Source organism: Brienomyrus brachyistius, chromosome 16, assembly GCF_023856365.1.
Source record: "Brienomyrus brachyistius isolate T26 chromosome 16, BBRACH_0.4, whole genome shotgun sequence".
NCBI classification, from domain to species: domain Eukaryota; kingdom Metazoa; phylum Chordata; class Actinopteri; order Osteoglossiformes; family Mormyridae; genus Brienomyrus; species Brienomyrus brachyistius.
In genome coordinates this window covers 17,569,567-17,595,429 of record NC_064548.1, presented here as the reverse complement: position 1 = coordinate 17,595,429, position 25,863 = coordinate 17,569,567, and the positions used below count along the sequence as shown (strand labels likewise).

The 25,863-nt window shown below is 52.4% G+C and overlaps 1 long non-coding RNA gene across 1 annotated transcript; it reads right to left on the bottom strand.

Annotated features, from left to right (window-relative positions):
- Positions 1 to 5,203: 5,203 nt before the first annotated feature.
- On the bottom strand, positions 5,204 to 21,668 carry LOC125709803 (uncharacterized). The gene is made up of 3 exons (XR_007382838.1): positions 21,414 to 21,668; positions 10,162 to 10,380; positions 5,204 to 5,289 (listed from the first exon to the last, which is right to left on the bottom strand). It is a non-coding gene; the product is annotated as an uncharacterized LOC125709803 (long non-coding RNA).
- Between the last annotated feature and the right edge of the window lie 4,195 nt (positions 21,669 to 25,863).

The window sequence follows — 25,863 nt, the reverse complement described above, 5'->3', positions numbered from 1 at the left end:
TCTTTTCTTGTCACCCTCCTGACTTTGTCCACATCCCCCGAGGACCCTCCCTCTGCTTCTTGCGGTGTGTCCCAAGCTTAGAGTTCTCTTGGCCCGGAAACGAGCGCGTTCACCACCAGCAGAGCTGTGGCTCTGTGTTGATTAGTGCTGTCTGTAAGGGGCGGAGCATGCACAGCAGGCAGTGCTCCATGATGGACTATCGATCATTTTAAAAATAGAGTTTTGCAGGAAAGGTGCCGGATTCACACTGATAGGATGAGAGCATGGTAAGCAAAACATTTCAATTCATGTTCTTAAGAGAACCTAGATTGGGCAATTAGGAATATGACAAGTTGTGTACACTGTCCTCAGTGTGCAGGAAAAGCCTTTCTCTGGGAGGCCACTCTGCCTTCTTTAGTGAATAAGACCTCTTTATCTTGGAACTTGATGACCTGATGGTTAATATGAAGACCTCCAGTAGTGGGCGCTGGTGAGAGACCGTGGGTCCCATGGAGGGGGTCCTGCCTGGCTTCCTCCCCAGCCATGACGGTCATTTATAGGTTTTATATGTCTGTATCAGCCTCTGGCACCATAGTAATGGAAGTTCATAGACATACACCTGTCACCCTGCCCCTTCATGTACGTCGAGTCTAGTGTTGCCGTTATTGTTAAACCATCCGTATATAGGGATGCAGTGGCATGAAATAGCATCACCACAGCGCCATGGTGTGAGATACAGCGGTAGTGATGGGGAGGGTTTTCACAGGACTTAAAGCAGATATACAGCAGACAGTATAGCAACAGGGGGCAAGAGAGAGAGAGAGAGAGAGGGGAAAATGATATATAAGGAATTCTAAAATGGAGTGTAGTGTTGCCGTTAAAGCGATGAGCTCCTATTTAAACAGGATTCTGTGTCAATTTGACAAAACGCTGTATGAATGTCCTCGGGTGACTGGAGGTGCCATGTATGTTGGTGTATCTTGGTGTATCTTGGTGTATCTTGGTGTATCTTGGTGTATGTTGGTGTATCTTGGTGTCCACATGCAGTTCAGACAGGCAGTCGGCTGTTCGGTGGACCTGGACCAGCCCAGTGTTGTGCATAGACTTTCCCAGCTAATCAGATGGGCAGCACCGGAGCTCATTTCCTCTGGTCTGTGCTGGGCGCTTTCCGTCATCGCTGGGGTCACAGCTGCGGCCTGGCTGGTCAGACGCAGGCGTGCATGGCAGCAGGCTCTGGGCTGCCGCATCAGAAAATGCGACGAGCAGCGTCTGCTGCCATGCTGCTGTCATGGCCGCCTGTGCTGGTAATCCCATTTTACCGTGTGTCGGCAAGCCTGGATGTTGATGCAAATAATAAAAGAAAGCAGTGTTATTAGTAATGCCCATTTTGTTCAAAATAAAATCTAATTCAGCCTTATGTATTAAGAATGATACTATCTAAACAATGCCACATTGACATCGTGTGGGGCTGCTATGGTAACCATGACCACCTCCTCCCCATCGGATACTCTTCATCCAACAGCTGATGAGCGTGCCTCTCCCCAGTAAACCTCGAACTGAAGAATTACAATCCCAGCAGACTGTTTTTTGAGTTCCTTCAGCCCCCTGCCCGGTACCTCTTTATGCTTCCATATTCCTGTTTCCAGGTGCTTTCGTCCTTAGCCTCCTGGAATGATTTCCAGGAAACAAACTTGAAACGCGAGCAGCAGCCCCTCAGCCACTCTCCATTATTTGTCCAGCCATTTTCGGCGAATCACGCATGACTGCCTACAATGCCCTTATCGCCCTCTGAAGGTGGGGCGCGTAGCCTTCTGTAACACACTCTCCCTCCAATCGCGTACTCTCTCCGCAGGTCACGCGATGCCGCGATGGTGGAGCAGGCCGCTGTGAAAAGACACAAGCCCCCCCACCGCACCCTGCACGCAGATGGAGGGATTCCTCTCACTTTCTACCCATCCCTGAATTAATGAACCTGCTTGTCTGCTCGTCACACTGGGACCCTGTTGTCTGAACAGCACCCCTGTGCTCTATCACGATGGCACAGGCTGTGTACCGCTGTGGGGTAGAGAAGTTACGCCCTTCTAGAGGCTGTTTGCGGGGTGGATGCGTGTCCAATAAAATTGATTTAGGGAAAACAAACAGGACAAAGGAAGGCGGCACAAATAAATAAGAACAGGGAGACTCACAGGCCCATTGTCTATAATAAGATTCACTGCCATTGAGCGGTGACATAGAATTGATCTTCAGTGATCATCAGATGTGAGGTAAGTGGTTCATCTGGAGTTTTGCCAGCCGTGTCCTCAGACCGGTGTAGGTGGGGGTGGGTGGTGTGCGGCAATACAGCTTATACTTACGGGGGGAAATCCCCCCACCTCCACGCCACGTAATGAGGAAGTGGAAAAAAAGCAAGCAAACGGGGGGGGGGCGGGGGGTTAGAATGAATCATTAGCAGTACCCTGTGAGCCTCTGCTGGTGAAGCCCAGACTTCGCGATGCATTCTGGGAGGGCTGACTGTCACAGAATGAAGAGCAGATGGCTTTTGTTGAAATAGATTTGCAATTACGCCTCTGTGGAAGCGTCTCAGCTTATTTCTTCTCGGCGATGAGGGCGGGCGCTTCTAGAAATTTCTAGAACATATACAGTTGACTCCTGCACCCTGGTTTACCAGTGGGGTTTTGTTTCGGTAGAGCCGCGCTTAGGTGTGCTGTTTGGACGGAGCCTTTTGCAACAGGCTGCTCTGGTACCGAAATATCACATTCCTCTCCCAGCTCTCTTTGTCCCGCTTGCTGCACAGTGGCGCTTCTGAGCACTGGCATTCACGGTGGTCCTCTCAGAATCCCCCTTGTCTCGTTAACCCAGAGACAGCCTCACAATCCACAGTCTGCCGTAGCGCCATTCCTGCCTCTCTGGCCCATGAAAAGCTTCTCTGTCCTCTCTAGCCCTGCCCTCTGGACTAACGGCGTGTGACAAAGAGGACAACGAACTCAGAGGGTCTCCCGGCTTCTCAAAATGCAGATGGCTGGTTCTGCTAGGCTCCTTTGGATAGGACAGGACAGAACAGGACTTACTGATCCCTCAGTGGGGAAATTCTCTTTTACCTTTGTAGAAAGTTCCAGTCATCAGCCCAGCACAGGTCCATAACTGAATCTCCTGAGTTATGATTTCATGGGTTCGCTAGAGGGCGCTGTGCCTGTGATCAGAAGGTGGCCGTTTCAATTCCCAGGCTCTGCAGAGTGATTTCACCATTGGACCCTTGAGTAAGGCCCTTAGCCCTCAATCCTGTGTTCTCAAAAACACAGCTTTGGACAAATGTGTCCGCTAAAGAAATAAAATGTAATCTAATGACCTGGGTGGTCCAGATCTTCCTCAGGAAGGCCGTGGTCAGTCTCTCTGTGAGATGAGATTCAGGGATGTCTGAACAGCCTTGTTCACGACAGCTGAGAAAAAAAAAATCACTGAGGGATTCAATAGTTCTGCCACAGTGAGTCCTGCTCATTTAAAATATGAGCTCTTTAATGGCAATGGTGAAATCAGGGTGGTTTTCCTGCTTAGTCACTGTCAGGCAGCACCATCATATGACTGTCAGACTGTGAACAACCGGCCTGGATCACTTATGTGGGACGACTCGAGCGGCCAGATCCCCGTGCTAAGTATAGCCTTAAACAGCCTTCGGGGCCTTGGGTAGCCTTCCGTACTCGCGGTCACACGGTGAGTGAACTGGAGTGGAAAAGCCTGGAGTCACCCTCTGTTTGATTTTTAAACCGGCAACAAAGAGGGGAACAGCCAGGACACAGACTGAACTGTAAAAGCAAAAAATCCTCCTGACTTGTTTGTACGTTCGTGAAAAATTGAACTGCAAACACAGGGGGAGTTAGTGGAGAGTGTGATCGGCATGAGTTTGTGTGTGTGTGTGTGTGTGTGTGTGTGTGTGTGTGTGTGAGCTCACTGCAAAGAATGCATGTATTTAGGAGCCTGATATCTGCTTAAGGTGGCATATGGTGGCATCGAGTGACAGAGATTCACATGATAAGGGTCATGTGATTTTAAAGTGTTCAGATGTCTGTAATAATGTAGTTATTGCTGATTGCTAATGGAGCTGTTTGTAAGCTTTTAATGTAGTTATTGACTAGGTATGTAAACTAGTTAGTTAGGTCAGCTTGTCTGTGTCATTATTAATGAGATCTGTGTAAATTCTCCTGTATGTTGTCCTTGTTCCTTCTTACATTTTGTATGTATAGTTCCACTTCATGGATGGCTGGACTGTGTTGTATGGTTTTCCCCCTTAACATGTAATGAGAAAGATTGTGTGTTTTGCCGGTGGGGGGGCTAAGACACACGCATGTACTTCCCCATGCAGAATGCCTGCTGTCAGAGCGTGTGCATGACTGTTCATGCAGTCAGTATGCCTGTGTCTTCATTGTCTGAAGTTGGGGGGGGGGGGTGGGGGGTGGGGGGGTGGTAAAGGCTCAGTATTGTGTGTGTGTGTGTGTGTGGGGTGGGGGGGGGTTAAAATGAAAACTTCAAAGTAAAGATACTGTAACTCGGTCCTCATCCCTGAGGTGTATCGGCCGAGATGAAAGCGAAAGAGGGAGAATTCCGAGCACCTGGAAATGTTCTGATCCTCAGGTCCCTCCCCAGGAAGGGTGACATCACCCCGTGTCGGCTTTCTGGGAGTGAATCCTCGTGCCTGACCCACCTGACTCAGTACACCCACGCAGAAGATGGTGGTGTGGTGTTTCGGAAAAGCTAAAGCAGGATCCATCTTCTGCATCGCTGAGAGCAAGCTGGGTTCGGAGCCGACCGGAGTGTTCGTGCCCAGGGACCCTGTGTTTCATCACGCCGTACATCATAAGCCCCAAGTCGTCACATGATGTGTGTTTGAGTAATTCCTGCTGTCATCACAAGCTGACCCCGAACAGACCCCAGAGACATGAGCCTTTAGCGCTTTATGGCCTGCAGCGGAATCTCACTGGCTTTCAGGCCGACCGAATACAGCCTCTCTGTCTGTCTGTCTGTCTGTCTGTCTGTCTGTCTGTCTGTCTGTCTGTCTGTCTGTCCGCACGGTCCTCCGTCTGAGGCTGGTAAATGCTGAACAGAGCAGCCCGGCTGCGGTTCGAAGCGGACAGAGCTCCTGGCAGTTGGGGTGTGTTTTCCTCGCGGCCTGTACTCTGACACATACAATCGCGATCAGGGAAGCTGTGTGTGTCTCTGACACGATCAGAAGGTCACCGATTTCAGTCGCTTGGTTGGCAGCGGCTTCAGCAAGGCCCTCTTCATCCGCAGTCAGCATGTCACTTTGGATAAAAGCATCTGTGAAATAAATGAACGTAAATGGAATCAGGATTCACGTGGAATAAAGAAAAGGCCGTCCTTACATTCACTTTCCACGCGGCATCAGCGTCCTTGCCATTTTTATCCCTTAGATTTATTATAAAGGGTTTTGGTCGTCTTAGTGTGTGATTGAGACGGGGTGTCTTTGGGAGGGGGGGTGTCTGTCCCCTCTGCATATGTTCTCGCCATCCTCCTTCTAAAGGCCCCCACTTTCACTGTCCCCTTCATCTTAAAAGCTGTTTTGTTTGTCGCATGTCTCTTTCACCATCGCAGCTGATTTGCAACATGGAATACCCCCCACCTCCACTCAGGGGGCGGGGCCTTCGCAGGCAGGGGGAGGCACTCTGCTTCCCAGGCAGATGGGCGCACGCGCCCACTGGCATGCCCAGCCCATCAAGGCGACGTTGCCAGGCAGCCGGTCGCTCAGCTATGGAGAGCTCCGTAGATCGTTCGTTTTCCACGTTTAATGTCGGGATGGCGGTGGTAACCGCATGCGGGACGCAAGCCGGGCAGGAGGACTGTGGATGATGCTGGACGGAGTTTGGCTGGAATTTATTTTAAGGTTTAGATTCAGATTACATTTTCTGGTAGTTTTGCTCATTGCGTAATCTTTATAAATCCCTAGCAACGTTAAAAAAAAAATAAAAATCTCCAGTGGGGGGTGGGTAGCTATAAATCCCACACCCTGCCCACACTTGTAATGCATAATGTTATATATTCAAGGAACCCTTTAAAATGCTGGAGCCCCTGAATCTCACAGGACGTCCTGGGGGTGGGATGTGTGTGTGGGAGGGGGGATTGTACACCCAGTCAGGGGGGTGTAGGAGGTCACACACCATTTGCGGGATATGTGCCGCACCTTACAGAAATCACTCGTGGTGGATTGAAATCCTTCAGGCAGGGGGGGGGTGGGGCTCCGGAGCCCCTTTAGAGGCGTACAGGGACACGTGGGAGGTCCTCCTTCTTAACGAAGCCTTCACTGAGGATCATATGGGCTAGCGAGGGCCCTGCTTGAGGCCCAGCCCGCATCCTCCTTGTGGCGGGCTGGCCCGCGTTGCGCTGTGTTCACCCTGCCTGATTCTCCATGCGAGAATCTGTCCCCGCAGTGCTGATAGGAGCTGCATCGGTGACGCATGAAGGTTTAGGCCAGATGCGCCAGCGCATTGACCGTGTCGATGTCCTGCTACACTCTCCTCCCCCTCTGACCTTTCCAGCCTCCCGTCTCAGAGGGAGAATCTATTTACAAGCATTTACATGAACCGTGATGTCACTCTCCACACCCCACCGGTCCGGTGAGCCCTTTCTGTTTCTGGTCCTCCCCTACAGATCTATTCCCATTTCCCATTACTCCCTTTCTCTTTCCCACAGCCCGGCAGTGACTAATACGCAAAGCATCTCGTCCAGCGTTCGTCTGGATTTTGAATGTCACAATCCGTACCACTCCAGTTAAGAATCGCGAGCTCTGCCTTCCAAGCCCGGGCGATAACCTTATGTTATAAAAGGCTGTTATTGGACTGACAGAGTGCTGTGTTTTTTATTAGCTCTTAAGCTCCTTAGACACTAATCATCTCCCCACACACCCGCACGGGACATTTTCTCAACCCGTCTTGCACAACTGGAAGACTCAGCTTACCTGACTCAGCACTCCTACGCAGAAAATGCTTTACGGCTTAGCTTACACAACACACCTGTGCTGCACACCCTCGCATGGCCTTTGGCATCACAGCTACATGGAGAGACCTACCTTTCATTCTTGCATCATTCATACCGCGCCGGTATCCGATGGAGTGTCAGCTTAGACAGACCGTACTAATCACCTGCCGATTGCATGAACCAGACAGTCCTGTCGTAGGGGCTGACAAGTTGGTGCTCCTTGATTCTTTATGAAACAAAGGTAATTCTGTCAATTAGATGAGCCTTTTGATGAGAGATTTTGAGCAGTTCAGAGCATCATAGGAAACGATGTCAGAAAAGTTTTCTGTGGAAGAATTGCATATTTTGTCTCAATGCCAAATATGTATGTTTTTCTACTGATGAGAATCTTTTCATTTTGTGTTCTGCATATACATATGAGAAGGCAAAACAGCTGAAATGATGAGGGAGAGATAATGGTATTTCCATCCAGCATGATGAGTCGTCCCGGTGTTTGTAGAAACTCGTAGACACCGATGGAAGTCTCTCCCACTCTCACGCTGAAGGTGCTCACCAGAGGACTGTACGTGTCGACATGTTCCTCTGCCTGACACCCAGCTTGTGTCCCTTCTCGCTGACATGGAGCCCGGCACTTTCTGCAGGGGCTTTGGGGCTCCATCCCTTCATAACTGCGCTCGTCATGATGCCGGAATGTAAGGCAAAGACTCCGTGACCCAGTTTGGGTCTCAGGCAGCGGAGTTCGGTCTGTCTTTGCACAATGATTCTGAGACCAAGGCCAGTCTCCTTTGCTTATTAATATTAAACCTTCTCCTTTCCATGGGCTCAACAGGGCCATAAATAAATCACGCGTTTCCCTCCTTATCGTCTGCGCCGCCGTGATCCGACTGTATCGTGATTCTGGAGATACTGCTGAATAGCGCTTTTAATCAAGTCATTATCTGTGTGTCTGTCTGTCTGTCTGTCTGTCTGTCTGTGTGTCTGTCTGTCTGTCTGTCTGTCTGTCTGTGTGTCTGTCTGTCTGTCACCAGAAGGGGGAAAGAACACGGCATGTGCAGTGACAAATGACACGCGAAGGTGCTCGTGCAGAGGCACACAAGGCTGCGGGGGCTGTGCAGTTTCTCACTCTTCTGTGGTTCCATTCTGGGTTCACACGCTCGGGGAAAGACAGCAGAACCATCCATTTTGATCTCCTCTCCCCTCAGAATCGTGTCGCTCCTCGCCGTGATATTTTCCCTTCCCCCGTGCGGGCGGCTGCCACATCTTGCTTATATTCAGTGAGGCTGATGTGCAGGAGCAGCTCCGGGCCGGTGATACGCTGTGGTCCTGATCTGCTCCTCTCTACTGTCAATTCAGGTACATGGGGACCCCCCCCCCCCCCCTGCCTCCCAGCCCAAAGGCTTTGTGCTTCCTGAGCCCGGCATGTCCAAGGCGTTTTCACACCACTCAAGTAGCAAGCGCGTCTTGGGGGCGTTTCTGAACGGGGAACATGGGCGTCTGTGTTTTCCGTGATGTGCAGTGGGAATTCGAGGGCCTGGGGAAGCGGCACTGTCTGAGGTTCTGTGAAGGCAGCTCTGCGTCAGCATGCATGACGTCCATCATGTGACTGCTGGATACGCGCCGCTGTCTGTGGGATGTGGTTTGTGGCTCAGTGCCTTAAGACTCTGCGTCTGTCTTTGGAAGGTCAGCCGTTCGAATCTTGGGGTCAGCAGATGCTGCTGTTGGACCCTTTAGCAAGGTCCTTAAGCTGACCCCGTGCTATAACCCCCAAGCTTAGCCTCACCTGTATGTGTGTCTGTGCTGCTCATGGACAGCAAGACGGGGTAGGCAAAAAGAGGATTTCTCCGGGAGGGTTAATAAAGTATCACTACTCTTTTTTTTCATGCTGCTATAATATTTTTGCTGTGGGTGTGGCAATACTCTTATGCTTTTTTTTTGCATTAATTGTGTGGATCCACTACTGCCCCCCCCCCCCCCCCCCGCCTCCTTAGAGGTTCAGCCCCCCAGATATCTGATTGGGACAGGTGGCACAGGGGTGACGACTGTATATGATGCCTGAAATCCCTGCAATGGGCGACCAGAAAGGTGTTTATCTGTGGGACAGTCGAGGCTGTTGTGTGTGTGTGTGTGTGTATGTGTGTGTGTGTGAGTGGAGAGAGGAGCTCGATGCTCGTTAAGGCCTCTGTGTTAATTGGCTCGTTCGTCCTGCCTTGATCCCTCTGCCTGTGGTAAGCGCTCAGCAGCTGTGGATCAGAGGGCACGCTGCTATTACCCACTGGCTGCCAGGCAGAGGGTGAAGGACGTACTGCCGCCCCGCTCCCAGATTCCCGTGCATGTGAGTATTTCCGCGGATTTGCAATCGCCATGGAGACAAAACTATAATGACGAGTCTGAGGCTGATTAAGTAGCTTCCATTGTGCCTTATGCAGCGGTCCTGTCTGCTGTCCTGTGGTCCTGTCTGCTGTCCTCTGGTCCTGTCAGCTGTCCTCTGGTCCTGTCTGCTGTCCTGTGGTCCTGTCTGCTCTCCTCTGGTCCTGTCTGCTGTTGTATTGTAATGTTTTTTGTATTATTGCATGCTGCAGCAGTATAGTAATCTAACTGATTTCTTGACCAGCATCTTGCAGTGATACTGACACCCACTGGTGCCAGGTCACAGCTCAGGGCAGCTGTTCTATTTGAATGGCCTTGACCCTCCGGAAGCAGAGCTGGTCATCGATCTGTCCGGGAATTACCCCGTTTAGGCAAGACACATCCAAGGACGTTCTGCCGCCAGCTAGAGGAGGCGGAGGCCGCTGCCATCCCGCCGGCTGTGTGTGTCTGCGGGAAGCCCCCTTCAGTGTGGAAGACCCCCTCCACGCACGTGTGTGTGTGTGTGTGTGTGCTGCGCACTCTTCATTAGTGAAGCGCTTATAGGAGTGGCATCAGACAGCTTTTTGATGACTTAATGATGCAGTGTGTAATTGGCTGGGGGAGTGGGGGGGGGAATTGACAGGGGGGTAATACCGGGTCATAAGGGGCCATCTGTACTGCCTGCTCAGCTGCCTGTGTGCCTAGAGAGTCACAGATGGGGGGGGGGGGTTATTCCCTGGTTAATGGCTGTGAGAGTGAGCTCTGAGTTCGCCATGGCGTCCGCTGAATGCGGGGACCAGAGACGACAGAGTGAGTTTAGGGAACGGACGGCCGGTGATGTGAGAATCCTACCCCCCCGGGGGTGCCGCGATGGGCTCGGGGTGTGTGGCGGTGGCTCGGTCTGGCAGTGATGGATGGTGAGGCCTCGGCAGGATGGCAGAGTTGTGACCTCGTGGCGGGAGTCCCCTTCCCGCTGATGCTGACGTCACTTACATTCCCCGCCGCCACTGCGAAGGTGTCTGATTTCGGCAGGACTCTCCCTCGGCTCGGCTGCAGCCATCGCCGTGACAGCTGATAAGAGAAAATCAGAGGTCGGGTGCTGGAAGGATGGGGGTGCAGGTGTGGGGGGGTCCATCTCTCTAAGACGCAGATTGGGGAACAGAGAGAGGTGGTGGCAGGAGAAGCCGGCAGTTTTGTTCGGGTCCCTGATCCGGACTTGGTGACCCGCTGGCATAAGCACCAGACACACAGCCATGCACTAACGCAAACACGCGCACGTACACACACACACACACACACACACACACACCGCAGTGTGCGTGTGTCGCTCCCGTGCAAACAGAACCAGGCACAGACTCCCGGATTAGAAACGCCGAGCGCGCTTTGGAACTGCTCGGTTGTCAGCCCCGACATCCTGCATAAATCAGACTTAAACCTTTAATAGCTGGTAATCTTATACCTCCGTGCTGAAAATAAGGAGCACTCCATCTTAAAGGGCCCCAGTACCAGCATGGGGGGGCACGGCTGTCCTGCTCCACCTCTCACCCTCAGAGGCCCATGTATTGCCACTCCAGAGCCCCTTGGCAGCTTAGTGCGCCCCCTTGCTGCCTTTGAACACACTGCAGACTGCAGCAGCAGTCCTGACAGCTTTTGCCACAGCGCTTGCTATGCTGTCAGCTTCTCACGGAGGGTGTAGCAGTTCTGCTTCTGTTTGTGTGAGTGCCGAATGGCCCACAGCGTAACACTCTCCGAGGGGGGCTTTTAGAGGCAGTGCCCCCCGGGATAACAGATGGTGTTCGGGGGGGGCGGTAAGGTGTTCACGATTCCGTCAAAGAGTGGGAATCCTTTATCTTTCCACGCCAGCCGACATGACGGCTTAGGGCTCTGGAAATGGTTAAGCCGGCATGGCGGGGGTGGGGGTGGGGGTGGGGGTGGGGTGGGGGTCTGCCAGGTAACAGTCACGCTCCGGGGCCAATCGGGACAGTGCGCCTGCTTCGAGTTTCATGCGATAATAAGCAGCGATAAGCCGTCTGGGTCGGCATGCACCACAGGTGTGGCATGAAATTACCTCTGTTTACACTCTAAGTATGCCCCCCCCCCACAGCTCATGTTTACATAACGCAGCACACAGAGCACTGGAGCCACCAAACACCCACATTCAACTCGGGTGAGATAATGGCAGTTTAGGGAGTCAGTAATGTCCTGGTGCACAGTTACAGGCCTGGAGCACAGTCGTCACTGTACAGTGACGTAGTTTTGACCCACAGCGACTTTCAGGATCAGCCCCCACTGCAGCAGCAGCAATTTCCAAACAATTGCGAGTGACACTGGAGCGTGTTTATGTGTGCGTGCATGTGCGTGTGCGTATGCGTGTGTCTCCATGCCTTTCGGCGAGTGTGTGCATTTGTGGTGTCCTCCCCATGTGCTTAGAGGTTCAGCCCAGTCTGTATTCCCTTCCTACTTCTCCTTCCGCTGGATATATCTGTCAGCTGGTTAAGCCCCTCTAATTCCAGGTTTCAATGGCCTCTTGTGGCTGCACCACCTCCATTTGGACTCTAGATGGCAGCCTGGAGTCAGACATGTCCAGCGCAGGAGCTCAAGTTATCGCCGCTTGCCTTTAAGACAAGGGGAGAGTCAAACGGAAGATATTTGCCGGGTGACAGAGAAGGAGGTTCATCTGGTTGTTTTAAATCGCTTCTTGACTCTATAAGAGGGCAAACCCTTCACATCCTCCAAGTGGCGAGCAGCATCTGGCTGCCAGAGCTGAGGCAGCGCCCGTCACGACGTCAGATGATAAATCGCTCCATCCCCTCTCCATCCTTGTTGAGTTTGGTGTCATCAGGCTGAACCAGTTTCAGGGATGGGGGGTTTCAGGGGGGTGGATGACGGCCAGTTTATGGGAAAAAATGTGGGGGCATCTCTGTGGGTCCCTAGACCATCAACATGAAGAACTTTAAAGCCCCCCCCCAGCAGAGGTGTAGAGATGAATGGATAGGGTGCCTGAGTCTTTACAAGTGGAGGCTGATGGCAAACTATTCATGACTTAAGCCAATAAATACACATTTATTTGGGGAGGCTAAAAAACATTATAGGGGGGTTAAAGCCCCCCTATAACAGGCCTAATGACACCCCTGCCTCCCAGTAACAGCTGCCTCTTAAAATCCAGGAGGTAGTCTGGAGCAGCTATTGAGGGACCATTACCAGCCTCTTGCTAGTCTCTTGATGGTCTTTGGAACGAGAGCCATGCTCTGCCTGAGCCGTCGGAAATTGGGTCATGGACAGCAGGGGTCCGGCGGCCTCTTCATGGATTGATGGTCACAGAACGAGGAGAAGCTGGAACAGTAAAGCAGGGATGAGACAGTTTTTGGACCGTTTTCTCATCCCGGGATCGTCTCCATGACCATCCTGCTGGCGGACGGCACGTCTGAGCCTTCTCCTGCTCGATGGCGGCACTCGGCATGTCCTGATTTGTACGATATGGCTCTGCCGGCTTCCTCGGACGTGAAATGCCCTCCTGTGTCACCTGACACAGATAAACACGCTGCACTGTACCAGTCATGCTAGACACTAGTGAGGCTCTAGTAATTAAAGCAGTAATTCTCTAAGTAATTACTGTAAGTTAAGGGATATAGGAATGGTGTTTGAGGTCTGGAAGCTTCCGTTTCTCCCAGCAGCAGACAGCGGGATCCTTCCTTAACACAATTAAACGCAGCCTCCTGTAAATATTGTGGTAATTATGCTCTGCACTAGCGATGGGTGAAATGAAGATCATGCTGCTTGGCGTAGTCGCGAGCTGTCAATCACACGTTCGACTACTTTCTCTATCGCTGCTTCATTGGTTGCTGGTGGGTTAAACCAGGCAGTGATTGGCAGCACGCAGGTAGCCCCACCCACCTTTGGGCATTAGTGTTGCATGCTCCACCCTCTTCCCTTTTGCTGCTATGCACAACATCGCCTCAGCTGGTGTTTGACAAACACTGATAAAGCCCATAAATAGTGTCAGAAAATCGTTCATTCTGCCTTGGCAGGTGCCGGCAGTGCGTTTGCTCTGCCCACAGGGGAGGCCTGTCTGGCGGCGGGGACCAGTGGGGGGGGGTAAGGGGGGAGGGGTCTCAGGCCGCTCTCTTCGTCTCTCGCCGACCTCCCGCCATCGGGGCCGCTCTGACACCTGTAAACTCGCTGTTCCGGAGAGCTGCCAGCGCGAGCGATAACATCTCGCGTGCAGGGGCCACACCTCCCTGGAGCTGGAGTGGCAGCCTGACACGCGATCGGTTATCCCCCAGGAGCAGAACGGCCCGCTTATCTAACTCTGCCGGAGGAGCCGTAATGATTTATGCTGTTTGGATAGCGAGCGCGGCTATTACTGCACGTACAGGCAGGCAGCGCGCAGCCGGGCTTAACACACAGGCAGATAGAGCACAGCGTAGCTGTACAAACACACACACACAGAGCACACCAAGCTGTATACACACAGGCTAACTGCACAAACACAGGCAGATAGAGCGCAGCCTAGCTGCACAAACACCGGCACAGAGCACGCCAAACTCTGTACATACAGACAGAGAGGGCACAGGCTAGCCTCACAAACATAGCGCATGATGGCTGCATGTACACAGGCAGACAGGGCAATGAGGCACAGCCTAGCTGCACAAACACACGCAGGCAGAACACAGGCTATCTGTGTACACACAGGCAGACAAAGCACAACTGAACTGTGCATGCACAGGTGGCTCTGTACAGGTGAACACAGCGCAGACAAATTGTATATGCAGAGGCTGTGTCTATACATTTCAGATTCAGGTGAATCTCTGTGTTGATGGCAACATGCAGCAGTAGATGCCCATAAGGGACGTTTGAGCCGAGGTTCTGCGTGTCGCAGGTTAAAGATAGAAGGTAAACATCACATGGCATCACAATGTCAAACATTATGGGACTGCGGGGATCTCAGAACCCTGTTCATCCCGAGGCGGCCTCCCGATGGGCCTCCCCAAGGGCCGTCCTCCTGGGACCGTGGGCAGCCGCTGATTCCTGCATTTATGAGACAAAGCCAGCAGGATTGGCTGGCCGGGCAGGAGGCGGAGACCCTCGCTGACGGACAGCCCCCTGCTCGAATCACATTCCGGAATTTAATTCGGATTGGCTTCATTCCGGGAATATTATCAACACACTGGGGGGAAATCCCCCAAAGAAAGATGATTTGTGGTTAGCAGCTGGAGTCAATTCCCAGTCTCTTTGACCAGAGGTCCTCCATGCCCTCTGTCGTAAAGGCCCCTCTCGCTTAGGATTTATTTGATATGAAAAACAGTCATTTCGTTTGGCTCTAGCTCCTTCATAGTGTGAAATACTAATATGCATCAACAATAAAGCCGTTGAGTATATATATATATATATATATATATAGAAAAGCAGACTTCGCCATGATTTCCCCCTGTTGTGCCTGCTTGGGCCAATAGGGATGTCCCATTCCTTAATGTCTTTAATTGAGGGCTCAGCTCTTCCCAGCCCTGGTGCAGACTACACAAGGTTGTTGTCTGCATGAGTGGGTGTGGTTTTTCCAAACTCTTAAGGGTCATGCCGTAGTCAGGGATAGATCAGTGCTGAGTGGCTACTGTCCAAGAGTGTAGATTTGGGCACGGATGGTAGGGACCTACTTCCTGTTTATGCTGCATGCTAAACCCATATTGGAGAATCCCCAAGCTTATTCTAAGCATTGTCTGTGTATGAGTATGATGTTGATGGACAGAAACAGTCAGACGATCGTCACGCAGATTACAGGCGCTCTCCATTTTCCCTTTGGTCTGTGTCCTCATTCAGGAGATGTGATCCGGATGTTTGAATCGATCATGTACAATGAATTTGTACCTCTTATTATCTCTTTATTAAGCTTGTTTTCCCATGTTTTCTGTTCCGTAATCTTATGGCACTTTACCACTGCCATCAAACACCGAGCCGTACCCGAGCCATACCCGAGTCATACCCGAGTCATACCCGAGTCATACCCGAGTCGTACCCGAGTCGTACCCGAGTCGTACCCGAGCCGTGCCCGAGCCATACCCGAGCCATACCTGAGTCATACCCAAGTCATACCCGAGTCATACCCAAGTCATACCCGAGTCATACCCGAGTCGTACCCGAGCCGTACTGCAGACTGCCGATTTTCCATTGTAAAATCTGCAAGTCGTGCCTGAGCCATAATCGAGTCATACCCGAGTCATACCCAAGTCGTACCCAAGCCATGCCCGAGTCATACCCGAGTCATACCCAAGTCGTACCCAAGCCGTGCCTGAGCCATACCCGAGTCATACCCGAGTCATACCCAAGTCATACCCGAGTCATACCCGAGTCATACCCGAGCCATGCCCGAGCCATACTGCAGACTGGCGATTTTCCATTGTAAAGTATGCAAGTCGTACCTGAGCCGTACCTGAGCCGTACTTGAGCCGTACCTGAGCCGTACCTGAGCCGTACCTGAGCCGTACCCGCACTGACATTGCCCTGCATACTAGCAGGCCTGAAAATGTGACTAAACTGAACTGGTCGTGTCACCACCATCTGATCGGTTGACATGCATGGAGATACTGGTGATCTGCGCATGAATTAGGAAAATGGCATATTCCATATATCATTCATTATAAGTAGATTCGTACATCGCAATGTACTGACACATTCTCCGTAATTCGGAACTTGAAAATTTCCAGCCTCCTACTTAAAAAAAGTGCTCTAGAACAGCTAAATGGAATGGATTTGTAATGCAAATTTACGCAAGCGAATGCTAATTCCGCTAGTGTTTGATGCTTGCATAACACAGCGATTCTCACAGATGTGCCAGAAAATTTGGAAATTAGCACATAGCAAATCATGATGTACAGGGTGTGAACAGTAAATAAGCGTCTCTTCAGTTTTACGTCACTGTCGCTCTCCAAACCCACCTGAGTGACCCTTCTGCAGTGGAAAACCGAAGGGAGCTGGAACTGCGCTCTAACTAGGTCTCTTCGCGGTTCGGCTCGGGTACGGGTCCCTTCCTGTATGCAGTGGAAAAGCCTCATTAGTGTCCAAATTTTTTAAAATCTCCAGTACTTGGAGATTCTTATACTGATAAAGAGTAATTGAATAAATTGTGTGCAAACAAATGCATATAATTTTGCTTCCATTTCACAGTAACAAATATTTATGTCCGTTTGTTAATTTCACATTTCAGTAAATCAACCATTACGACCAGATCGATGCTGCTTCAGTGTTCTAATGGAGCACTGAGAAAACTAGTTATTGTACTGATTATTTAAACCAGTAGGCACCCAATACTGACCCACGTTTTGTCCCATGTCAAAATATCGCCGACCATGTGACTTGGTATGACATTCCTAAGTCCTGAAAGTCACAGAGTGAGATCAGAGCTGAGCAAACGCTGCATCTGTCCCCATCACTTATGCCCTTACACAGTTACACACAGTGTTCCTGCAGTCCCTCATGCAGACTGACTGTGGGGTCACTCTGGGACGCATGACCTGTACAGCTGAGGGCACTGCAGGCTGCTCACCCTAAGTGCAGCTTTAGACATGGGAATTTACTGGGATTAAAACATCTCAGTCTCTGACCCCTTGAGTTATTTCAGCAGCATTAAGGGGATGAGAGGAATGGGCATAATGCCAGAGGAACAGCCATGATGCCAGAGGGACAGACGTGAAGCCAGAGGGACAGACGTGATGCTAGAGGGACAGACGTGATGTCAGAGGGACAGACGTGATGCCAGAGGGACAGACGTGATGTCATAGGGACAGACGTGATGCCAGAGGGACAGACGTGATGCCAGAGGGACAGACGTGAAGCCAGAGGGACAGACGTGATGCCAGAGGGACAGACGTGATGTCATAGGGACAGACGTTATGTCAGAGGGACAGACGTGATGCCAGAGGGACAGACGTGATGTCAGAGGGACAGACGTGAAGCCAGAGGGACAGACGTGATGCCAGAGGGACAGACGTGATCCCAGAGGGACAGACGTGATCCCAGAGGTATAGACATGATTGCAGAGGGGTGGCCATGATGCCTGTTACCTGTCCATTATTCTGGACATGTCATCCATCTTTCTGCGCTTCCTGACTTCATGTTGGAGGTTGACGCTGTCTCATGCTGCTGCAGGGCCGGATGTGACCTCTAATGTAATCAGGGCCCCCACATCTATTAAAAGCTGCACATCCCACCTGTTATAAATTGCTCAGCTAGAGCTAAGCCCGATCCCCGCACCGCTGAATCGAACAGCGGGACGTTACTGATCCGCGGCCGAGCTGTCTGTCACCCCGGGCGTGTCTGCAATGCTGCGTGTCATCGATGCGATCGTGTGGGAGTGTTGGGCCCAGAAGGGAAGGGAAGGTGTCTGTTGCCAGCGAGGATGCCACCGCTGTGCGAGTGGCTGCCTTTGGCATTGAGAAGCCACAACTCTCTTCCCTCTGTCTCTGTCCCTCTGCTCACTCTCCCTCTGCTCCATCTGTCTCTGTCCCTCTGTCTCTGTCCCTATATTCCCTCTGTCTCTGTCCCTCTATTCCCTCTGTCTTTGGCTCTCTGTCTCTGTCCCTCTGCTCCATCTGTCTCTGTCCCTCTGCTCACTCTCGCTCTGTTCCCTCTGTCTCTGTCCCTCTGTTCCCTCTGTCTCTGTCCCTCTATTCCCTCTGTCTCCGGCCCTCTGTCTCTGTCCCTCTATTCCCTCTGTCTCCGGCCCTCTGTCTCTGTCCCTCTATTCCCTCTGTCTCTGTCCCTCTGTCTCTGTCCCTCTATTCCCTCTGTCTCCGGCCCTCTGTCTCTGTCCCTCTATTCCCTCTGTCTCTGTCCTTCTGTCTCTGTCCCTCTATTCCCTCTGTCCCTCTGTCTCTGTCCCTCTATTCCCTCTGTCTCCGGCCCTCTGTCTCTGTCCCTCTATTCCCTCTGTCTCTGTCTCTCTGTCTCTGTCCCTCTATTCCCTCTGTCTCCGGCCCTCTGTCTCTGTCCTTCTGTTTCCTATTGTTCCTGTCTTCCTTCTCTCTTTGTTGTCTCCACCTCTCTTACACTGTTATTCCCTCTCTTTCTCTCTTGTTTCTGTTCTCCTGTCCCCATCTCCCTGTCTCCCCCCTCTTCATTTTTCTTTTATCCTTCTCTCTCTCTCCATCTTTGTCACCATCCATCTAAATCTGACTCCCTCTCTCTTTCTTTTTCTCCCTCTTTCCCCATCTCAGAATCTCTCTCCCCATCTCTCTCTCCAACTTTTTTATCCTTCTCTCTCTCCCTGTCTTTGTCGCCCTCCATTTTGTTTGATTCTCTCTCTCCCCCTTCCATCCCCCTCTCCCTCTGTCTCTGGCAACGCTGACATTCTCCCTCTGCCTTCTTCTCTTCGACTCTTTCTGTCCCTCTCCCTCTATCTCTGGCACCCTGTCCCCCCCCCCCCCCCCCCCCCACACACACTGCTATTTTTGTGTCTGCGGCCTGTAATGATGGGATTTGAGACAGACTGAGTCGACAGCTCAGCCCTCTTAAGTCCTACACATGCTCCCTGTGCCTCATCACAGCCGTTATCCCGCCGGCGGAGGGCTCCCCCGTCAGGCCGCCTGGGCCGCAGCGGCCTGCACTAGCTGAGGAACTACATGCCGTCTGCTGGCTCCCAGCGACCGAATTCCCAGCTGCCAGGGAACCGTTTTTGTTCTGAACACCACTTTGTGTTTGAGGTAAAAATACGTCGCCCGCCATCGGTTTGATCGGAAAGCACCACCGCGATGGTGAAGCGCAGCCTGGCGCTCTGCAGGGCGGGAGACAGGGGTGCTCGTTAGTGCCGACGTGTCACAGCCATCCGGCCGCGGCTAGCGAGACGCCAGCGGCTTCGGCTCACATAACCTCCCAACTACCACCTCTCACGATGCGAGCTCCCACCCCTGCGATGGACCGTACCATCTTGTGCCCAGAGGCGGGGTCTTCCTCAGCTACATCTCATTGATATAGCACCCCCCTCCCCCCCAGTGATGCTGCAGCTGATTTTCTGACAAAAGGTGGGGGCTCACCTGGGCCTACATGGACGCTTCCCCCCGCCATAAAGTGGGATTTTCCAGCATCTGTGGCTGACATGGTAGGTGTGTGGTGTCAGGGTGATGATGCAGACCCCTGACTTTCCTGACTGAGTCGGTCCCTGGGATAATCGTCACCCTGCTGGGGCATTCTGCCTAATGTGGGAGTGGCGGGGGGGCGGGGGGGGGTGGGGTTAGAGGGACTGTGTCTCTCACTGATGGACGCAGAGGCAGATAAAGCCTGAGAATGCGGCTACTGCTGGTTTCGCTTTAGCATGCAGGAGTGGCAGTGCCAGACTTCCGCCAAGTTCAGACCTTTCATTGCAGTTTAATGGCGAGGATTAATCCTTAAATGGAACCCCCCCCCACACACACACATACACAACAACAACAATGTGAGCAGCTGCCTGTTTCACATCTTACTTCAGTAGCACTGCTGCATATTTACCATGGTATGCTACAGTAGGGGCGTGTGTGTGTGTGTGTGTGTGTGTGTGTGTGTGTGTGTGTGTGTGTGTGTGTGTGTGTGTGTGTGTGTGTGTGTGTGTGTGTGTGTGCGTGGCAGAGTCTGATCTCTGTGTGTCTGATGTCTCCCGCATGCTGCCCTCGCAGCCTCAGCTGTGCCGGGCTGGACTGGCTCCTGACCGGGCCTCGCCCCCCTGCCTCGTCCCAGTAGGGTTCTAACTTTGTCTGGCTGTCGAAATGCAGCCCCCTCCCCAGCGGCAGGATGGTTTTCTGCAGTATAAACCCTCACATGCTTCACTCCTCCTGCTCCTGGGAAAGTGTGGATTAAGGAAGTAAAGCGGAGCACAGCAGGAAGAGAGAGCAGCCGACCTCTGCACGGAATGGATGCAGCTGTGTGATAAAAGGCACACCCCTCTGCTGGCTGGGGCTGACCCACCCCCCCGCACGCATGCATGCACATGCACAGTCCACGCATTCATATCATTATGGGGACTTCATATCATATGGGGACATATCATTATTTCATTTCTATCCGCAAAACCTCAATCCTAGCTATGACAACGGTGACTCCTACTCAGCTCTTATCTTAACCATAAGTATCCACACAAAATGCACGTCTTTTGGCTATTTTAGTGTAATAATTACAAAAATGCACGCATGCGCACTAATGCACTCTCACAAGTTTTCATGTGACCTCTCTGTTCAGGTGATATGGTACAAGGTTTTTTGTTTTTTTTTTTTTTTTGCTATGGGGGGAGGTAGCTGTGTTGGCCTTAAGGAACCCCCCTACGAAAACAAGTGCAGCTTCCAAAAATAGCAGGAGTCCCGCCTCTGACGGCGTTGCTGGCTGTCGCCACCCGACTGCCTGGCGTTAGCTGGTGTTAGCTTTCAGCACCCAGCTTAACATTGTCTGGGCTGATTCTCGCGTGAAGGACTCGCAGAGCAGGCGAGGAAGACGGCGAGGAAGATGGATTGGGCTGCTGAGTGGCATACTGAGAGAATAGTCTCAGTGGTCACCCCTTCCCCCCAGATTAGCACCCTAGCGCTGAACCCACATTGACTGCAGGTTGTACTGTGACGTTTCAGGGTTGAACAGAGCATTGCGTGTCTGAATCTAAGGGTGTTGTTGCTTTAAACATGATCTATGTATTTGTGTGTGTGTGTGTGTGTGTGTGTATAGGGTAGGGTTATGTATATATTACATTGTGGGGACCATTTTCTTCAGTCCCCACATGGAGAAACAAAATTTTATAAAAATCTATGACTGCAATCAAAAAACTATGAATTTGTATTTTAAAAACAGGTTTGTATTTTGCCTGCTTACTCGCCGTTAAGGTTAGGGCTGGGTAGAGGTTAAGGTTATTGTAGTTGGGATTAGGGTTTTTCAACATGGAAATGAAAGGACGGAGATATCTGAGCCACACGCTTAGCGGGAGATACTGGTGCAAAACCAGTGTGGGGTAAAAACCAGGACAGCTGCCCATCAGCCAAGAGTGTTTATGTGCAAAACAGTGCATTGCTGTCTGCGAGACCGGGGACTCCCTCGGGATCATCTGCACATCTGTGTGTGTCTTTGTGTGTGTGCATGTGTAGTGTTTACGGACGCCCACCCACCTACAGAGGGTGGTCTTCCTCCAGGCCCAGTCCAGCCCGCAGAGCCGCCATCTGCTAAACTCATCCGCCCAAAGTCGCGCTCAGCGTCACTCGACAGACGAACCCTTTCCGCATTCTCATCCTGTCCGCAGCGCGGGTAGCGCGTCCCTGAAAGCAGGCCACCCACAGCACGAGCAAGGCACTTCCTTTAAAGCGGCCGACACTATTGTTTAGAATAACTTAAAAATGCTGTAATGTATAAATGCTCCGGGAGAGAGGCGAGATTGGCCGTGTGACATAGCAGCTTGACTCATTCGTCATTTTCTATTTTGGGACCAAAGCGAAGAGGACCCTTTTGGGAGGTGCGGGTAGGGCTGATTCTAGTATTTCTTTTTTTTTTAGGTGGAGGGGCATAAGAGGGACCATAATTCACACAGCAGGGTCGACCTTATCATTAGCCAATGATATGTTTTCAATCGGTGAGTGAATAGGGAGGGGGAATTCCTGTGACCAATCAGCTTTCAGCAGGGGCCAGAGACCCCGCCCGTTTACACGGTCCTGGTGCGAGAGACAGTGGAGGGGACTGAGGGTTTGGAGAGCCATGCGGACTTTGTCACACCTGCTGCTTAAATGGCGGTATGTGTTTCCGCCCCCCCCCTCCCCCCCCCCGCCACAATGTGGGAGATGGATGGAGCTGTGAGCGGATTGCCTGGGTGTCTGCTTGCCGACCTCGTGCCGGGAGATGGGGCGGGTGGTGTACTGGGAGGGGGGGTGGGGCGCTGCGCTGTAGGTGGCTGGAGGCAAAGGCAGCGCAGCTGCTTCTCAGCAGATGTATGTCTTCCCTCCCAGAATCTTCCTCAAACTGTAACTCCGTGCTTCTCCCCAGGGCTTCCAGGTTTGCCCCTTGACGGGGCTGCCGGCACACTGGGTTTCCCTGGCACTCTCGGCGTTCCTCTCCCTCTAACCCAGCCTGTGTGGCGGCCACGTTGTCTGGGGTCTCCATCAGACAGATTGCATACTAGAGCAGCCCAGGGCAGATTGGGGCAGGCTGAAGACGGATCGCTGTGTTTGTTGCCCTGGAAACCTTGCAGCTGGGCCTGTGAGTCTAAAAAAACATTCAAATATGGCGAAGCTCGGATCCGGGGTGGTCCGGGGCACTTCAGCCAGTCCCCGATCGGGTCTAGACAAGGACAACAGGCTGAAGGGCCCATATTTTAAGCTCTTATGATGTATTGCTATAGTCTGATTAAAAGCGCCCAACGAGTGCAGCCCCTTCAGATCCATTCAGTTACCTTCACTCAGATCATACTGCAGACATAGAGATATAGGACACAGTGAAATACGTGTTAATTGACACAGGCTTTTTTTTCTGGGTGGGAGGATGGGTTTTATTATTGTAGAGCACAGTGTTTGTGTGTTTAGTAGACTCTCCCCCCCCCCCCCCCCCAGTTGCGGTTCCCAGGTGCAGCAGAGCCTCATTTTTCATCGTTTCATTACCAGATGGAGCATCTTCCCCTGCAGCCCGCTCCCTCGTCCAGCCGCGCCGCGCTGAAGGGGTACGTTCACACGAGGTCCTCTTCAGTGCGGGAGCTGAGGCCTGCTTTTATGGGGTCGGCGAGGCCCCAGCTACGGCGCGCAGAATATGAGGAGGCGGGCGTCCATCCTGCACATGGCCGGGGAAACGCCGCTGGCACCTGACTCGGCTGATTCAGGGGGGCCCTCGTCCTAAACTTGTCAGTCTTCTCATCCCCTAGGCGATGGGGACTTGTGAAGGCCCGCCGGGACTCCACCCCCCCCCACGAGCAAGCATGATAGCTGCTCGCCGCAAGGTCCTTATCGCGGTAGCGGAGGGCAAAACCTCCTCATAAATGCAGCCCCCCTCCCCGGCTGTGTTTCTGAGCGCTCGTTTCCATAGCGCCACTCGCCAAGGCCTCGGGTACTGACGTGATCTATGAATCTTCATTAAGTCTAATTACATCAAAGGAGAATAAGGATTAGCGGCCCCGCGGCGGCGGGGGGGGGGGGGGGGGGGGGGGTTGCTTTCGCTCTTTTTCTCTCTCTATCTCTCTCTCTCTCTCACTTGCTCTCTCTCTCTCTCTCTCGCTTGTCGTCAATACGCAGTTACGCTCTGCAGTGAACCGGAGCCAAGACGCCGTCTTGGGCTCTGCTGCCACCACACCATTTATATTCATCAGCGGGGGGGGGGGTGGGCAGCCCGCGTTGCCGTGGAAGCTCTCTGAAGCTCTCTGAGCTGCTCCGGCTTCGCGACGCCCCGCTCTTACCCCGGCCCGTACACTCCGCCGCCATTCCCCCATCCCTCCCCCCACCTTTTGGGGTGTTCCGCTGCCACTCATAATGGAAGAGTCCCCCCCCCCCCGTTCCCCTGGGCATCCATTAGGGGGCTGTTTCCCGTAGGTCTCACATTTCAATTACCGAGCCACAGACTGCGGTCGTATCGACCGGGACGTTTACGCCACTCGCTGCCACTCTGCCCGCCTCCACCTCACGCATTGTTACCCGAGCTCCGGGTACACTCCGCCCCGCCCGGCCTCAAAGTGCGACGCCCGCAGGGCGAGGGCAGGCAAGGGCATCACTCCAATAGCGTTACGGCTCACGCTCCGGTGCCGTGAACCATGTCGAGGTTAATTAATGGAATGTGATGGGAGTTTCCCTTGGATGTGGAACATTCCGGAAAGTCAGGACGGGGAGCATTTAACTGGCAGTTGAACGCATTCCCAAAATGGATCCACTGTGAGTGAGAAGCACTATACGGTCTCTCTAGGGGGCAGTTTGTGCCTCAGTGGGCTAAGCCTCTGTGCCTATGATGGGAAGGTTGTCGGTTCAAACCCCATCCTCAGCAGAATAGTCACATCTCTGTTGGGCCCTTGAGCGAAGCCCTTCACCCCTAAATGCCAGACCCTAAGTTTCAGTCTCACCTGCACGTAGCCTCTCCCCAGGTTATGATGGGGTTAGGGTCCAATAAACCTATCATAAGGCGAACATGCATTTTAATACAGTACAGTTAACCTAACAAACATCATAGCCTAGCCTAGCCTACCTTAAACATGCTTAGAACACATACATTAGCCTACAGTTGGGCAAAATGATAAACACTATTTTATTTTTTAAAAAATCTAAATATTTAACGTAATTTATTGAATAATGTTCTGAAAGTGAAAATCATTTAGCCATTGTAAACTCGAAATGTCGTAACATGGACCGTGAAAACCCCGGGAGTGTCTGCATATGTTTGTCTCTCACCTAACAGCAAGGTTCGTATATGTGTATGTATATGTGAAAAGAAGGATTCCAGTGTGCATATGGAAACGGCCAGTAAAGCGTTTCTCTGTCGGTCTTTTTCCGCACTCACCTTGCTTTTAAGCTCTCCATAGCTCCGCCTCCAGCTACACCCACTGGGTCCGTATGACGGACAGGGCCTCCTACTTCCCCCTGACCTCCTCCTCGCCCCCTCTCTGTTTTTGTTTGCTTCCCTCGCTCCTTCTCTCTGTGCTTGGCTCTCCCAGACAGCCCCCATACCTCCCCCCCCCCCCCCCCCCCCGGAGCGCGCCCCTCTGCACAGCTGCAGGGAGAAGCCACTAAATGACAGATCGTTATCATGCTAATTACGGCACTTTGTAACTCGTGCTCGTGATTGCCCCGCTCATTAATGGTTCGCTCGGTAAAATTGGATGGCATTTATTTCGCCACGCCGCACGGAAGCTGCGTCGCTCGGCGCACACCCTGTCCTTTAAATCACGGGGCCCTGCGGGGGCGGCTCTGCTCGTGTTTATCCGTGGGACCTGGGGCAGCGGGTGGGGGCAGGGGGTGGAGCAGAGATCGCCTGTCTTGGCAGACCGGGGGAAGAAAAGGTGTCCCGGCCGCTTGATACCGGATAGCTTGGCCAGTGGGTAACCTCCTTGTGGGTGGTGCTTCGGCTTGGAAATTGAGCCACGATGATCCTGGTTGGGTGGGGGGGGGTGAGGGTTCAGGGCCGGCTTTAGTTATAGGCAGTCGCCTAGAGCCTCCTAGTCAAGTTAAGTGAGGAGGAGCCACACAGTTTAGTCACAAGTTTTAAAGGCCCCAGGGGCAGAGCAGACTCCTGTCCCAAGGACATGGCCCATTATGCCCCCCCCATGGCGGTAAATCCCATGAGGGAGTGATGTGTTTGTGTTAGAGGCAGGGCCTCCATTCTGCTCTGTGTCGAGGTCAGTGAGGCGTGCCAGGAGGACACAGAACCCGCCAGCATTATCTCAGCCAAGCGATAGCGGTTAAGATTAAACCGTCACGGCACCCTAACACCGGTGAACTCCCTCCTGTCCAAGCACCCCCCCCCCCCCCCCCCCCCCCAGTGGACAGCCAGTACGAATGAGATCACTGATGACTGGACGCAAGTGGCTAGCTCTCTTTGGTGTCCCAACTATGATAGTATTGTAACTATTCTAAAGTCTTTAAGGGGATTATAAGATTCTGA